Source organism: Macaca nemestrina, chromosome 12 (genome assembly GCF_043159975.1).
Source record: "Macaca nemestrina isolate mMacNem1 chromosome 12, mMacNem.hap1, whole genome shotgun sequence".
Lineage (NCBI taxonomy): Eukaryota > Metazoa > Chordata > Mammalia > Primates > Cercopithecidae > Macaca > Macaca nemestrina.
In genome coordinates, this window is record NC_092136.1 from 5,365,465 (window position 1) to 5,380,697 (window position 15,233).

Here is a 15,233-nt window from a genome sequence, read left to right on the forward strand (position 1 = left end):
GTCTCGGTTATGCCCCGTTTGTGAGCTCACTCAGCAGAGTTCAAAAGAATGGCTTTTTCTGCAGCAGAACAACAGCCAGGGTCCAGAGAGTCACTCCCCTCAGTTCAGGCACCTCTGTGGGAACCTGGGTCTGGGACATTCCTCTGGAAGGAAGAATGTGCACGCGGGCACCGGGGAGCGGGGCCTGCCAAGGGCAGTCTCTCAGCAGGCTCAGCAGGCGGGGCATGAGCCCCAGGAGGACCAGGCTCGAGCAGGGCCCTGGAGCCGGAGATGCAAGCAGGGTGGGCCCGGGGCTCGCCCCCAGAGCTCCCTCAGCCAGGCCAGGAGGTTGTCCCCTGAGAGGGCTATGCAAGCAAAGTGGGCCATGGTGGCAAAGGCCAAGAGCTGGGGAAGCCGAGGGGAAACCTGATACCACCCAGGCAGGACCAGCAAACTCCCCAGGGAAAGGTCTCTCTAAAGCAGGACCTTGAGTGAGCCTGGAAGAGCTCGGCTGTGCTCATGCAACACACACACCCGCACACCTCAGAACCCTCATGCTGCAAAGACCTTTCCCCACTCTCGTCACACTGTCACAGAGGCCATCCTTGATGGGCGTCCCCCCGCACTGGCCCGAGGATCTGGGCCGCCTACAGCCGTGGGAAGGAATGCAGAGCACTCACATTTGGTTCCAGCCGCCGCAGGCTGGATGCGACCTGCAGGCATCGAGTTCGATGGTCTCGGGGAGACTGGGAAGTGGGACTTTGAACCCTCTGAACCCCAGAAGAGGTGACGGTGTGGGAAGCACAGGGCGCTGTCACTGGCCCATTCCTGGATGGCTGGAGAAGCAGAGGCAGCTGTGTGTGCAGAGGCCTGGAAGCGGGAGAGGTTTGGGGAAGCACAGGGTGTTCAGGATCCCTGGATGATGAGAGGCGAGGGATGGAGGGATGGAAAGAGGTGAGGTTGAAGAATGGGGAGGGGGCAGCCAAGAAGTTTCTGGAAGGCTATGGCAAACAGCAACGACTTCATCAAGAGGGCTGTGGGAGCCATTGAGTGTTCTAGGCTGAGAGTGACATGGTCAGATTTGACAGGAATGGGCCTATAGGAACAGCTGCAAGACCCCCTATGAGCGGGGGAGACCCCATCCACTGTCCCCTGAAGCCATGGCAGGCAAAGTAAACGCTGTTGCCCCGGGCGTCTGACGGAGCGGTGGGTCAGGAGTGCAGAAGACTCCTGCTAGGCCAGACTGAGGCAGGGCCTCAGGACGGGGACAGGTGGGAGTGAATGGGTGTCTGTGAGAGCGGAGGCCCACAAAGAGCTCCTCCAAGCTCACTGCAGAGCCTCGTGGGGAAACCAAAAGAGAAAAGATGACAGCCCTGGCCCCAACCCCAACACAGGCCTTCCGTCATCCCGGTCCAGCGGTGCACACTGCGGCCACTTCCTCAGGTCCAGGGTGGACACGGGCACCCGTGGAGACTGCTGAGGCAGTGACTGGACTCCAGCTGGAGAAACCTTGTTCCCTGCAGCCCAGGGTCATCATTCCTAGCCATTCATTCATTCACTCATTCACCCAACAAGTGTCCATTCGGCACCACTGTGGGAGACACCGCTGACCCCCAAGGACACAGTCCCTGCCCTCGTGGAGCTTATTCTAGTGGGAGAGGCAGACTCTGAAGGTGGGGAAGCAAATCAACAATGATAAAATGTGTCAGTGAGGGGAACAGCCAGTGAGGAGCAAGAATAGAGCCCCTCACCTGCCCAGGAAAAGCGGTGCAGAGGCTCTCCGGGGAAACCCTGAGATTGAGAAGGAGCCCGCAGTGTGGGATGGAGGCAAAGCCACTCCCAGCAGGACGAACAGCACGTACAAAGGCCCTGGGGCCGGCAGGGCCTGAGTCATTGGAGGCACTGGGAGGGATGCAGCGAGGCTGGTGTGTGACAGCCAGGGCAGGTGTATCCAGAGAGGCCCCATGGCAGCTCGATTTCAGGACTTCAAAAGGTGTCGTGTACAGAATGGACAGCAGCAGGTGAGGATGGAGGCAGGGAAACACCTAGGCCTCCAGGGCAACCTCACTGGGCTCAGCGTGAGCTGTGCCCACCTCCTTGGGGAAGGAGCCCCTGAGCCTTGCTTCCAGACAGGATTCGTGTCCCAGTGCTTGTCCCTCCCAAGACTCAATCAGGCGGTGGCCTAACAAATGCCATCATCTGAGTAAGTTAGGTGAAAGGATTTGAGAGACCCCACAGAGGGAAGATCCGCCCCTGGTGTTGGTGATGAACTGAGTCCGTGTGTGTGGATGCAGGACAGGAGGGTGGCGAGGTCCTGGCCTGAGCACCTGGGTAGACAATGGCCATTTGCTGAGGGAGAATCAAGGACAGGAATCAGGGGCAGTGAAGCTGAAACAAGAGCCCATGGGGGAAATGCCAGGTGCATGGTGCCCACGAGCCACCCACGTGAGGATGCAGGTAGAGGTCGGCTGTCCGGAGCTCAGGGGACTGGGCTTACTGGAGATTTGGAAGGAACCCTTTCAGGAAGCTCCCCACCATGGAAAGACGAATTCTCCATCTGTATATGTATTAGAGGAATAAAGCCACAAAAGCTCAACGGTACTTAGGTCCATGGAAAGGGTAGAAACCATCATTATCCCAATTTTCCAGATGGGAAAACTGAGGCACAGAGCAGCTCAACAAGGTCCCCAAGGCCGCCTAAGTAACCAGTGGCAGACCCGAGATTTAATCCAGACTGTCTGCTCCTGCAGCCCATGTTGTCACATCAGATGACTTGTCCGGGGTCACAGCCTTGGCTGAGCACAAAGCTGGCTCTCCTGACTCCAATTCCAGTGCTCTTTCCTCGCGCTTGCCTCAGCAGATAGTTGGAATTCCAGAGCCTGTAGCCACCAGAGAAGTTATCAGCGCATAGCTGAAATTACGCCTTGCGAATTTGGATCTAATTCTTCCCCGGCTGTGGTTTTCACCCAGCATTCCTGGGCATAAGACGTCTCAGCTTGGCCCCAGGGGCTTATCGATGGAATTACCAGGTACCAGGAATGTGGGACCCAGGAGCCTTATCTCAGGGGATGGGCAGTAATTAAAGTATCCTGTGCCGCCATGTTGAAACTAAGGCAACAACCACCACCCCAGTCTCCTGCCGGAGTGGCAGACCAGAATCAGGCTTGGGTCAGACAAATGGGTGTCATTGCTTTGGGACAAGCCAGGGAGCCAGGGGATGAGCCAGGGAGCTTCTGCGTCCCCCATGCATCCCACTGTTTCTGAGCACGGTCACCAGGCTTGAAGCCTATGGCAGCCCCGTGAACGGGTCTCCATCCTGATGTTATAGACTAGGAAGCGGAGACTGGAGGAGAACAGGACACAAACCCCAGGGGCTGGACTTGCTTCATTTCTTCCACAAATACTTCTTGTATCAGGCTTACTCAGAGCCAGGTTCCAAGAGAGGGGCTGGAGACAGACAAACAGGAGAGATCATGCCTGCCCTCAAAGATCTCACAGTGGGAGGGAGGGGAACACCAGGGGAAACACCATTCACTATGGACATGGTTGTGCCTTCGAAAGGAAGGAGAATCCAACACCCGCTATGACGTTAAGCTGAGAGGAATAAGCCAGTCCCAGTAGGACAGGTACCACGGTATTCCACTAACACGAAGTCCCTGGAGTGGTCAGATTCATGGAGACAGAAGGCAGAATGGTGGGTGCCAGGGGCTAAGGAAGGAGGAAGAAGGGGTTAGCTTTTAACGGGTAGAGTTCTAGTTTAGAAGATGAGAAAGTTCTAGAGATGAATGGTGATGATGATTGTACAAACATCATGATGGTTGAATGTACTTTAATGCCACAGAACCATACACTAATAAATGATTAAAATGGCAAATATTATGTTATGCATATTTTACCATGATTAAATTTTTTTGAGATGGAGCCTCACTCTGTCACCCAGGTTGGTGTGCAGTGGCAGGATCTCAGCTCACTGCAGCCTCTGCCTCCCAGGTTCAAATGATTCTCCTGTCTCAGCCTCCCAAGTAGGTGGGATTACAGGTGCATGTCACCACGCCCAGCCAATTTGTGTATTTTCAGTAGAGACAGGATTTCACCATGTTGGCCAGGCTGGTCTCGAACTCCTGACCTCAAGTGATCAGCCCACCTCAGCCTCCCAAAGAGCTGGGATTACAGGTGTGAGCCACCACATCTGGCAACATTTTTAATTGAAAAAAAAAAAGAAACTGTTCACTTCATTCACTGGTTCTACAGCAGTGACCAAAAACCCACTGTGCTCCCTTAAGCACTGTGCCGAGCCCTGGGCTGGGTGAGTGCATGAGGTTGTGTGTGTGTGTGATTGTGTGAGTGTGTGTGTGAGCATGCATGCATGAGCATGTGTGTGAGAGAGTGTGCACATCAGGGCATAAGAGGCATGTAAAAAAGTGTCCTGCTGGTGGGGTGTTGATGCCCACGCAGGAAAGCCAGGGCCCACACAGGCAAATGTGGCTGCAACGAAATAACTGCCACATAATCATATGGACTTCAGGAGGCCAGGCCCAGTGCAGGGCACCTGACATGAACACCATTTAGTTCTCAGCACGGATCTCTCAGGGAGCTATTATGAATTCTATCCTGTCTGACAGAGGAGGAAACTGAGGCTCCCAGGGAGTCACCTGATCCAGGCTACTCAACTACTAAAACACAGAGCAGGATTCCCACCACATACATTGGTGATCTGTTGCTCATCACGAATGACCCCAAACTCAGCACGTTAATTACCTCTTGCAGTTCCTGTGGGCCAGGGATCTGGGAGTGGCTTAGCTGGGTGATTCTGGCTCAGTGTCTCTCAGGAGGTCACAGTCAGGATGTTGGCCAGGGCTGCAGTTTTATCTGAAGGCTCGACTGGGGCTAGGGGATCCACTTCCAAGATGGCACACTCACACAGCTGTGGGCAGGAAACCTCAGGTCCTTGCTACATGGACCTTTCTAGTGGTTGCTTAAGGATCCTCACAACATGAGGGACATCGTAATTGAAGAAAGAAAGACAGAAGCCACAGGCCTTTTATGATATGGCCTAGAGAGTCATACTGCATCCTTTCCACAATATCCTGTTGGTTACAAGCTCAGTCTTATTCAAGATGGGAGGAAGCTACACAAGGATGCGAGAGGTGAGGATCAGTAGACGCCATTTCGAATCAGCTACCACACCTAGTGTCATCCAAATCTCCTGCTAGGAGTCTGTTCTTCTACAAGACTAGAGGTGACTCACACAGAGGTGTTGGCATCAAAGACACCAAGAGACTGGGTTTGGGATGTTCTGGAGGAGAAGGACAGGCCAGGTGGGAGTGCTGTACTGAGAGGAGACAGACGTGGTACCCGGTCTGAGCCTGGGTCTCAACTGAGAAGCTCACATTAAGCCATAATCACATTTTGGAAACATTATGGGTGTGCGGACATGGGAGGTGTCCTTCTCAGACACATGCCAGCTCAGAAACACACCAGGGACCTGGGGGTGGGTGACCAGGTGAATGGTAACACTTCTGGCTGTGGCAGCAAGAGCTGGATGTTGGTGTCAGACCTGAAATGTGTCCTCTGGGTGTGACATTGAGTAAGTTTCCCACATCCACTCTGACCCTCAGTCTCCTCCTCTGAAATGGGATATTTGCTTCTCTTCCAGAGAGGGAATAAAGCCACATGTGTCAGGAACACACCAGAGCCTCGGGTTCAGCCTCTGAAGTCCAGCAAGAAGCAGAAACAGCCACACCTCAGACCAGGCTATGCTCTGCCACACGGTGACTATGGCAAGCAGTTGGCGTGGTTAGACACACGGCACCAGTGGAACATGAGTGTCCTTGTCCCGGTTCAGCCGGAAGGACCCTTTCACTCCCACAGACGCAGATTAATCAGACTAACTAGTTGCTCCCTCCTGGGTGTGCCTGGGTGAAAGGGCCAATACCGCTTGTGGTTATTGGAATGCCTCATGAATGAGAAATGATCTGAACAAATATTTCACACCTCTTTTTTCACATTCCAATGGGAAAATCACATGGAGCACGGCGCGTTCCCCTCAAGGATAGCTGACAAAGGAAAAGGCCCTTCCTTTATCTCCACTGGGAGTTTTGTTTTCCTTTTATCTAAAAGCGGTTATCAGTGCTGTTCAAACAAAGAAGAAATGTATGATTGAAAATGGGTGGAGGATATGCTGCTTAGAAAAAAAAGCCTGAACAATGAAAAATTGTATAAAGAGATTGTTTTTCATCAATTTGGCATTCCTTAATTACAGGCAAAATAAACCTCTCACCATCAGTACAATCAGACATAATTAATGCAGTCTCTGTAACTGATCGTTAATTCTATCGGTAGCACATATTATTTATTGCATGCATTTCATTGTTACAATGACTCAGCGAAGAGGCGCTGGTATTACAGTTTACACTCCAGGAGACGTAGAAAAGCTGGTTAACTCATCCAAGCTCATGCAGCTAATAAACCGCAGACCCATGATTCAATTCTGGCAGAGGTCTGACTCCAAAGCTCATGCTTCCCCACCCAAACACCACCCTATCTCCCAGGAAAGGAAGAACAGGTGTCTCTGGCTGAACAGTTGCAAAGCCAAGACTGAAAGGATTTAGTTTTAAGCAATTTGACTTTTGTCACTTCACCCAGAATTAATACCAGCCTTGCTTTGTGTCCCCTCTGCAACTTGACATCTGACACTAGGAATTCGGGGTATTGATGGATGTGCAGGTAAATCAGTGGGTGGGTACAGGGGCAACAAAACAGGCTCCTGAAGATTAAGTGGATGGATAGACAAGCAATGGATGATGCTGGGCAGGTGAACAGATAGACTGGCAGTGAGATGAAGGATGGATGCTGCATGCATGGGTGCCTGGTAGGTAAGGTGATGGTAGATGAATGGCTGTGGATGGATTGATGGTGGATGCTGCATGCATGGGTGGCTGGTGGGTAAGGTGATGGATGGATAAGTGAGTGTGGATAGATTGATGGTGGATGCTGTGTGTGTGGGTGGCTGGTGGGTAAGGTGATGATAGATGAGTGAGTGTGGATGGATTGATGGTAGATGTTGGCTAGAAGGACAGACCAATGGATTGGTAGGGGTCAAAGTGGGCAGTGGAATAAATGAGTGGGTAGGGCCAGTCCATCCTCAGGACACAAGAATCAAGTCCCTGACTGTGGGCCTGACTCCCCATTCCTCTGCAATTATCCCAGGGGGACGGGGAGATTGGCGAGGGCAGGATTTGGTCAGATACGTACTTGAGAGGACAGGCATTCCCTGAGCACTTGCTGCCTAGAAGTCTAGAATCTGAGAGGTGGCGGGGCTACAGAGACCACACTGGCTTTTTGGCAGGACCCCAGAGTGGGAGAGTCTGGCCGGCAAGCACAGGTAACACCAGGGCCCTCCACTCTGCCCCTCACTTGGGCTCTGGTGGCTGATGCCTGCCCCACACTCCAGCCTGAGCTGAGCTACCCCTAGACCTGGCTGACAACCTCTCCCAGCCTTAGATTTCTAAATGAAGATCATAATATTAATTTAGGAAGATCATTTTAAGGATTCAGTAAGATGATGTTTGCAAAATGCGTGGCACAGAGTAGGTGCTCAGCAGGTGTGTCCCCAGGGCCTGGAACTCCAGGCTCACCTGTAGGTGCCTGAGGCCCCACCCTCCCCCACAGCCCCAGCCTCCGGGAGGTAACTGCAAAAGCTCCAGGCGAGAGGCCCTGGGAGCGTGGGAACTTCCTACAGCATGTTTGTCTTGGGCTGCCTGGGAGGGGCCGCCACCTCCGTCAGCTCCAGCAAGAGCTCCTGCCAGGTCACCCAGCGTGAAAAGAAGGAATTGTTCCCGAGACCTTTGCTTCCCTTGTCAAAGGTGACTTGAGCCTGAGACACAAGCACAGCCCCTCTTCCCTAAAGGCCAGGCCAGTCCCAGTTCCGTCCGCACTCCCAAAGGGGTTGAAGGAGTCGTCTGCGTTGGGGGAACCCACAATGTCTTCCCTGCCAGCAGGTGTGAGGTTTTGCAGCCACGAGTCCCCACCCGTGAGCCAGCAGCTGGCCAGGGCTCCTCCAGGGCCCCACTAATTCCCACCACTTACCCGGTTCTCATTCCCCTCTGTGTCCCACAATATCCAGCACGGAACCCAACCCAGGGTCAGGGGCTCAGACACTTGGCTGAATCGAACTCCCCAGCCCAGGGGAGACTCCCAGCCACCCACCCAGAACAAGGCACCCTCCCCTCTTCCCACCTGTCCTCCACCCTGCCCCCAGAGGGTGTCCCCTGTGCTGGTCTCTGGAGGTGGGCCACATGTCTCTATGCAGTTGGACACTTTCATCACCAAGTTCTTGTCACTCTGCCTCAATCTCCTCCACCCCAGTCACATGACTGAGGGCCAAGGTCTGCCCTCTCCCAGCCCACTGCCTACTGCCCACCTGCCCTGCTTCGGCCAGCTGGCAGCCCCAGGGTGTAACATTCTGGCAACTGTGGAGCCTTCTGGAGACCAGCCATGTGGTTCTCGCTGCAGGCAGCACAGCTGGGGTTAAGGGCAGCCTCGGATCACAGAGGTTCCATTTCCGATTTTCCAGAAGTTGCCGATTATTAATGATCATTGTTCTTTCCTTCTGGGGCATAACAAAGCAGGTTCGACTGACAACGGAACAGCAGCAGGTCAAGATTCCCAGAGTATGAAATGTCAGCCTCTGGCGGCAATGACATTCACCCAGGGGCACTAAAAATAGATGTAAAAAAAACAGAAGCATGCGGCCTCCGGAGGCTGGAGAGGCCAGGTGAGCTCAGGACTGAAATGACGCTTGAGGTGACATCTATGGCCACATGGCAAAGCTGGGCTTTTCCTACTTCCTTTTTTTAATTTTCTTGAGAGACAAAAAGAAAGTGAACTTGAGAAGGGTCAGCCCAGAAGGACTTTGCTTTTTTAAAGTCTGACCTTATGTGCAAAATTCAGGTAGAAAGAAAAACTGCCATGAGATATGACCACGGGAGGCATCAAGTTTGGCTGAATTCACCACTGCTTAGCCCAGGGAGGCGCAGAGGGTGCTTATCGTCCTTCCCAGCTCCTCACTGACCCAGAATTGGCTATGGAGCCTGGCTGAGGTCAGCACAGACCAACAGAAATCTTCTAACAACAAAAATGCTGTGTACTTGCTCCGTCTCATCTGGAACCCAATAGTTATGGTAGCACTTGAAATGTAGCTGTAGGCCGGGCACGGTAGCTCACATCTGTGGCCCCAGTTACTCAGGAGGTTGAGGTGGGAGGACAGTTTCAGACCAGGGATTCAAGACCAGCCTGAGCAACATAGTGAGACCCCATCTCTACAAAAAATAAAAAATTATCTGGGCTTGGTGATGCCCACTTCTAGCCTGGGCTACTTGAGAGGCAGAAGCTGGAGGATCGCCTGAGCCCAGAAGTTCAGTGTTACAATGAGCTATGATGATTGCACCACTGCAATCCAGCCTGGGTGACAGGGCGAGACCCTATCTCTAAATTTGAAAAAGAAAGACCGAAACGACGTGACTGAGGCAATTGAGCAACTGAATTGTTAATTTTATTTAATTTTAACTGATTTAGATTTAAATAGCCATATTTAAATGATGGCCAGTGGCTACCCTACTAGACAGCACAGTTTTAGGCTCTGGGGAAAGAAAGCTGCAATTGATTAGCAATGTCTGCCAGGGACACAGGCTGGGGAGATAAGGCACAAATGCCATGTTATGGAAGGACCAGAGATCTGGTATGATCCAGGTCACCTGAGACCTAAATCAGTGATCCTCGTGTCTGCACAGTTTCAGCATTCAGGAGGAAAAGTGTCTGTGAAGTTTAGTGTCACCCCCTACCCTTCAGTCTCACGGTCTAGTCAGGCAACTGCAAGTCTCTTTACTAGTTTTCTTCCACAGCAGACAGAGGGGTTCTTCCAAAATACCAATGCAGCCACTATCTACCCTGCTTGAAAGCCTGAATCTAATCCTTCAACCATGGCCACCAAGACCTATCCTGAGGCTGTGCCCCTCTGCGGCCTAGGCCCCTCAATCTTCTCCACCTCCATCCAACACAGACCCCGCCAGTTCTGGCTGGTTCTTCCTCTGCTCCACTGCACAGGAAGCCCCAAAGCAAGGGTTTCCTCTTGCACCATCTTAGCACCCCCACCCAAAGCACAGGACCTGAAGAGCCCCCACAGGAGGCTCACATGATTCGAAGAACTCCCAAGTCTACATTCTTTTTATGTCCTCCCAATAATAAGACAAGAATCCTTATTGCCCTGTTTTGCAGATGAGGACACTGAGGTTCAAAGAGGGAAAGAGTTTGGCCAATAACAAAAGAGAAAATGGCATATCTGAGACTCAGATCTGGGTAGGTGTCACTCCCAGACTTGGCCTCAGCACAGGGGTTGCACTGAGAATGGAAACCAGGCCGTAGGACACCCAGTCCACTATTTCTTTTACTATTAACTCAACAAATGTTATGTGATGGAAGGAAGGAAGGGTTGGGTGGGTATGTGTATGGATGGGTAGACGGGTGAGTGTGTGTACGGATGAGTAGATGGGTGGGTGCATAGGTGGATGGATAGATAAATGGATAAATGGATTGATACATGGATGGATGGATGGATGGATGGATGGATGGATGGATGGATGTGTACATGGATAGGTGGATGGATGAGTGTATAGGTGGATGGATGGATGGATGGATGGATGGATGGATGGATGGATGGATGAATGGAGAGGTGGGTGGATGGATAAGTGTGTAGGTGGATGGCTAGATGGATGGATAAATGTATGGATAGATGGATGAATAGATGAATGGATCAATGGGAGGCTAGATGGATTAATGGATGTGTATATAGATGCATGCAGACATGCATGAATGAATGCAAAGGCAACAAAACATGGTAACAGGTCATGAATAGGGAACGGGATGAGATCATCATCTACCTTTCTCTTAATCATATTCAGGTATATCAGAAAATGAGGTCATGTGAAAAAATTCTTTGAGACTTTTGTTTTCAAAGAGATAAAGTAGCTGGCAAGCTGTGCATATGGAGCAAGCCCTGAGCTGTGTGAGGGCCTGCTCCCCCCGCTCCTCCCCTGTCTCCACTCCCCACACTCCTGCTGGCTCACTGAACCCCTCCCTAATGCTGCTTTCCCATGGGAAGGCTGAGAAGCAATAGCAATTTCTTCTGAATGGAACTCTCCCCTGAGCCAAAGAGTAAACAGGAGCCAGCAAAGAGCTCAAGTCGGTGTGTAACTGCTCGGGCGGTGATTACATAAGCAGGACATACCTGGGAGAGGCACTGATCCAGGGGATTTTAACAAGCAAGCGGGGAGGGCTAGCGTGGGAGGCGGGTAGGGGGAACGCCCAGTGCAGGAATGGCCGAGCAGCTACCTGGCCTCGCTGGGAACTGGAGCCGGCTTGCTCAGGGAGGGAGGACACTCAAGTGTCACTTACTGAGGGCCTTGTACCATGACAGGCCTCTTGCATGATTCTTTTGTTTAATCCTCACAAGGGCACTGCAGAGTGGGCTAGTTCAGCTATGCTCCCTTTGATAGATGAAAAAATTAAAACTAGACACAGAGAGGGGTAGTCATGAACCAAAGGCAGGCAGCAGCTGTGTGGTGAGCTGGGATAGCCCCAGACTGGCTCCAGGGACTGCAGGGTAGACTGAGCTGTAAGGCTGGTGCTTTCTCTTCTCCTCTCCCTTCCCTGCCTTGCTGTCCTCCTTCCCTCCCTGCTTCCTCCATTCCTGCCGTCAGATCCCATGTCCATTTATTCTTTCCATTGTCCACCCATCCACCCACCTGGTGCCCGGCGGCCTTTCCCTTCTCTCCACAGTGGACCTGCATCAAGAGAGGGACCAAAGGGAAGCAAGACGCAGCTGCTGGCTGCAGAAGGGCTTTCTGACAAGGACAGGTGATGTAGAAGCGTCCGCCCACCATGGAACATGGCTTGAACACTTCGGGTGCTGAGCCCTTCCTGCCTGTGGGATACTGAGCAGTTTTGCAGTGATTTTCTCCTTTCACCTGTGAGACGGCTCCAAGTTCAAAGCCATTATTCGCCTGTGGCAGAGAGGAGACTGAAGTCCAGAGTGGTGGACTCGGGGTCTCATGGGAGCCTCAACCTTGGGACTTGGAGGTCAGGGAGAGCTTTCCAGAGCCAGTAGCCTCCAGCTGGCTTGGACGAGGCATCCAGGAGTCCCTCAGGCAGAGCGGTTCAAAGTTGGGGGGGCAGTTTTCAGCTGCTAGAGCCTTTGGATGGCGAAAGGAGGGAAAGGGTCCTTTGCCCCCTGGCACTCGGCTGCCCCGCTATCATCCAGGAGGAGGGGACTTGGGAAAGCCATGGGGCACCCAGGCAGAGCCCTGGCCAGGCTGAGGACAGTTGGCCCAGAGCAGTGGCTTCGGCCCTAGAGCATGGTTGCAGAGTGAGACCCTATGCACACTGAGACCCTTCTCTGTGTCTCCCCATCTATAAAGGGAGGGTGACGTGAGACAAAGCGCGGAAGCCATGTTGGCATCTGGTGAGTCTTTAGAGGTGGAGGCCCTTGTGAATGCTGCAACTGACAATACGTGTCTCCCCAAAGTCCTGCAGGAAGGGCTGGAGCCCAGCAGACAAGCAACCGGTGAGGCCTTGTGCCCAGGCGTTCTTGCCTGCCTGGGTTGTCTGGGGCAACCAGGTCCAAACGGGGTGTCACCCCCAAGGGCGGGACCAGGGTACAAGTCACATCATGAGGGAGACCTCCCTTTCCCACAGCACCCTGGAGCTGCCAAGCGCCACGCTGCCATGATATAAGCCACCGACCTGCCACCGCTGGCTGCCCCGTGCGTTGCCATGTAAATAGAACCCTGTATTTACCTACTGTGGGGAAGGGACAGGCCTACCTGGTGGGCGGAGAGACAGCAGCTCAGAGGCCTCCAGCTCTGATTTCTGTTCTGCTCCAACTGCACACACATCCTGTGCCCAGTGGCTGGGCTTGGGTGGGGGCGTGCCAGCAGAGGGGGCCAAGGGAAACTCTGCATCCTGGGAGCATGGGCCACAGGCCTCTGGGTTGCAGGCTCAGGTTGCAGCCGCCAGCCCTGGGCGGGGGAGACCAGACTTGCCTTGCAGGCTAGGGCCATATCTGAGCCACAAGCGTCAGATGGCCCTGATGGCCCCAGAGGCCTCCCTGCTGTTGGCACCAGTCAGCTGTACAGGAAGAACAAATGGCCATCTGCACAGCCAGGGCCAGGGCCCGGGAGTCCCCAGGAGCCAGCCATGAGCACAGCCCCACCTGTAACAACCATTCCTCCAGGGAGTCAAACTCCGTAAGGACCTATTTTGTTGTAAAGAAACGTAATACATGTTTTAGCTTTAATTCCTATAACTATTCTAGATGTTCTTATTCTTGTTTTACACAGGAAGAAACTGAGGCACAGAGAAGTAAATGACTGACCCAAGACCACAGAGCTAATGACATGACAGAGTCAGGATTTGAACCCAGGTTTCTCTGACCCTAAGTAGTTATTCCCAGTAAGTATGCTGCCCCCATATTTCATCTCAGTGTTTTCATCTACCAAGTAAGAGCAGTCATATAATCCAAGACACAATGTTACTCTGGGCTCTGTGATGAATAATGGTAGCCTCGTGGCATCTGTCCATAGATGCTTGGCTGGATCAATGGATAAGTGGATGGACAGTGGGACAGGTGGACAGATGGATGGACAGAGTGCCACATTTATGAGTGGGCTTGGAAGATGGGAGGATGGATAGATGGATGAGTGGTTAGAAGGATGACCAATAAGCAGATAGACTGGTACATGGACTAACAGGTGGATGAGTAGACGAATGATGGATAAATGGTTGGATGGGAGGATGAGTGAATGGGTGAGGACTAGAAAGGTAAACACAGATAGGTGTTTGGATGGATGGTAGAATAACACAGGTAGAATGGATGGATGATTGAAGGAGTGATGGGTGATTGGATGGATGGATGGATAGATGGATGGATGGATGGATGGATGGATGGATGGATGCATGAATAGGTAAATCGGTGGATGGAAGATGAATAAATGAGTGGGTGGACTTGTAGATGGATGGATAGAAAGGGCTTTGAATGAATGACCAACAGTTGGATAGAGGAATAAACAAGTAAATGAATGGATCAATGAACAGATGGACATGTGGATGGCTACACAGATGGTTGTAACAAAGGCTAGAAAGATGAATGGAGAGATGGATGAGAAGTTAAGTGGGTAAGTGAATCGGTGGCTCTCCTTCCAATCTAACTCTAGTTGGAGAAGAGACTCTCAAATATCCAAAGCCTAGCCAAACTGAGAGGGACTGCACCCATACTAAAGGGTCAGCTCTGTGGTATGGACGTTGCCTGAAGACTGTCAGGTCACCTCACGGAGCCCATGTCCTTGCTGCTGTGAAACAGCCCTATGGCAGGTGGAAGGAGTGGTGGCAGCCCAAGCAGGACCCCAGCCAAGTTGTGGAGGCTGCTCCTTTCCTTTCTCTCTACCATAGTGCCAAGCCAGGGCTCCTACACCACAGCTACCAGGTAGCCCCTGCCATTCTTCCCTCCTCCCTGAGTCAGGGCAGCTACAGGTAGACCAGTAGCTCCTTTTCCCACCCCACTAAAGAAGACAAGGGTCTGGGGATGTCCCCAGATCTGACACTGGCCTGCCATGTGATCGGGGAGGTGGCACTGCCAGTCTCTGATCTCTGCTATGGGCGGCGGTCAGACTGGAGTGGAAATACATGGCAGAGAAGCTTGGAGTTACTTTGAGGCAGCCAGACGGAGCCGCCCCAGTCCCTGGTCACAGTCCCTGACACACCCCGCTCAGAGCCCCAGGGATCTCTGGACCCCACTGGCTGGGACCATCACCCAGGGCCCTTCGGACTCCCGTGGTCTGAGATTCTGGCCCCAGAAACTGGGTCATCCCAGCCCAGAAGGGAAAGGCAGCGAAGCAAAGAGAATACGCTCAGTTCATCTGGGCCCGAATCTCCCTGGCTAAAGGCATCCCAATGGATGTGAGCTTGCTCAAGCCCTGCCACTCTCCAGATATCATGTTTCTGTCTCCACCTGGAGCCCATCTGGGAGGCTGGCATGGGTGAGGGATTTGGCGATTTTTTTTTCCTTTTTTTTTTTTTTTTTTTTTGAGCTGGAGTCTTGCTCTGTCACCCAGGGTGGCGTGATCTCGGCTCACTGCAACCTCCACCTTCTGGGTTCAAGCGATTATCCTGCCTAAGCCTCCGAAGTATCTGGGATTACAGGT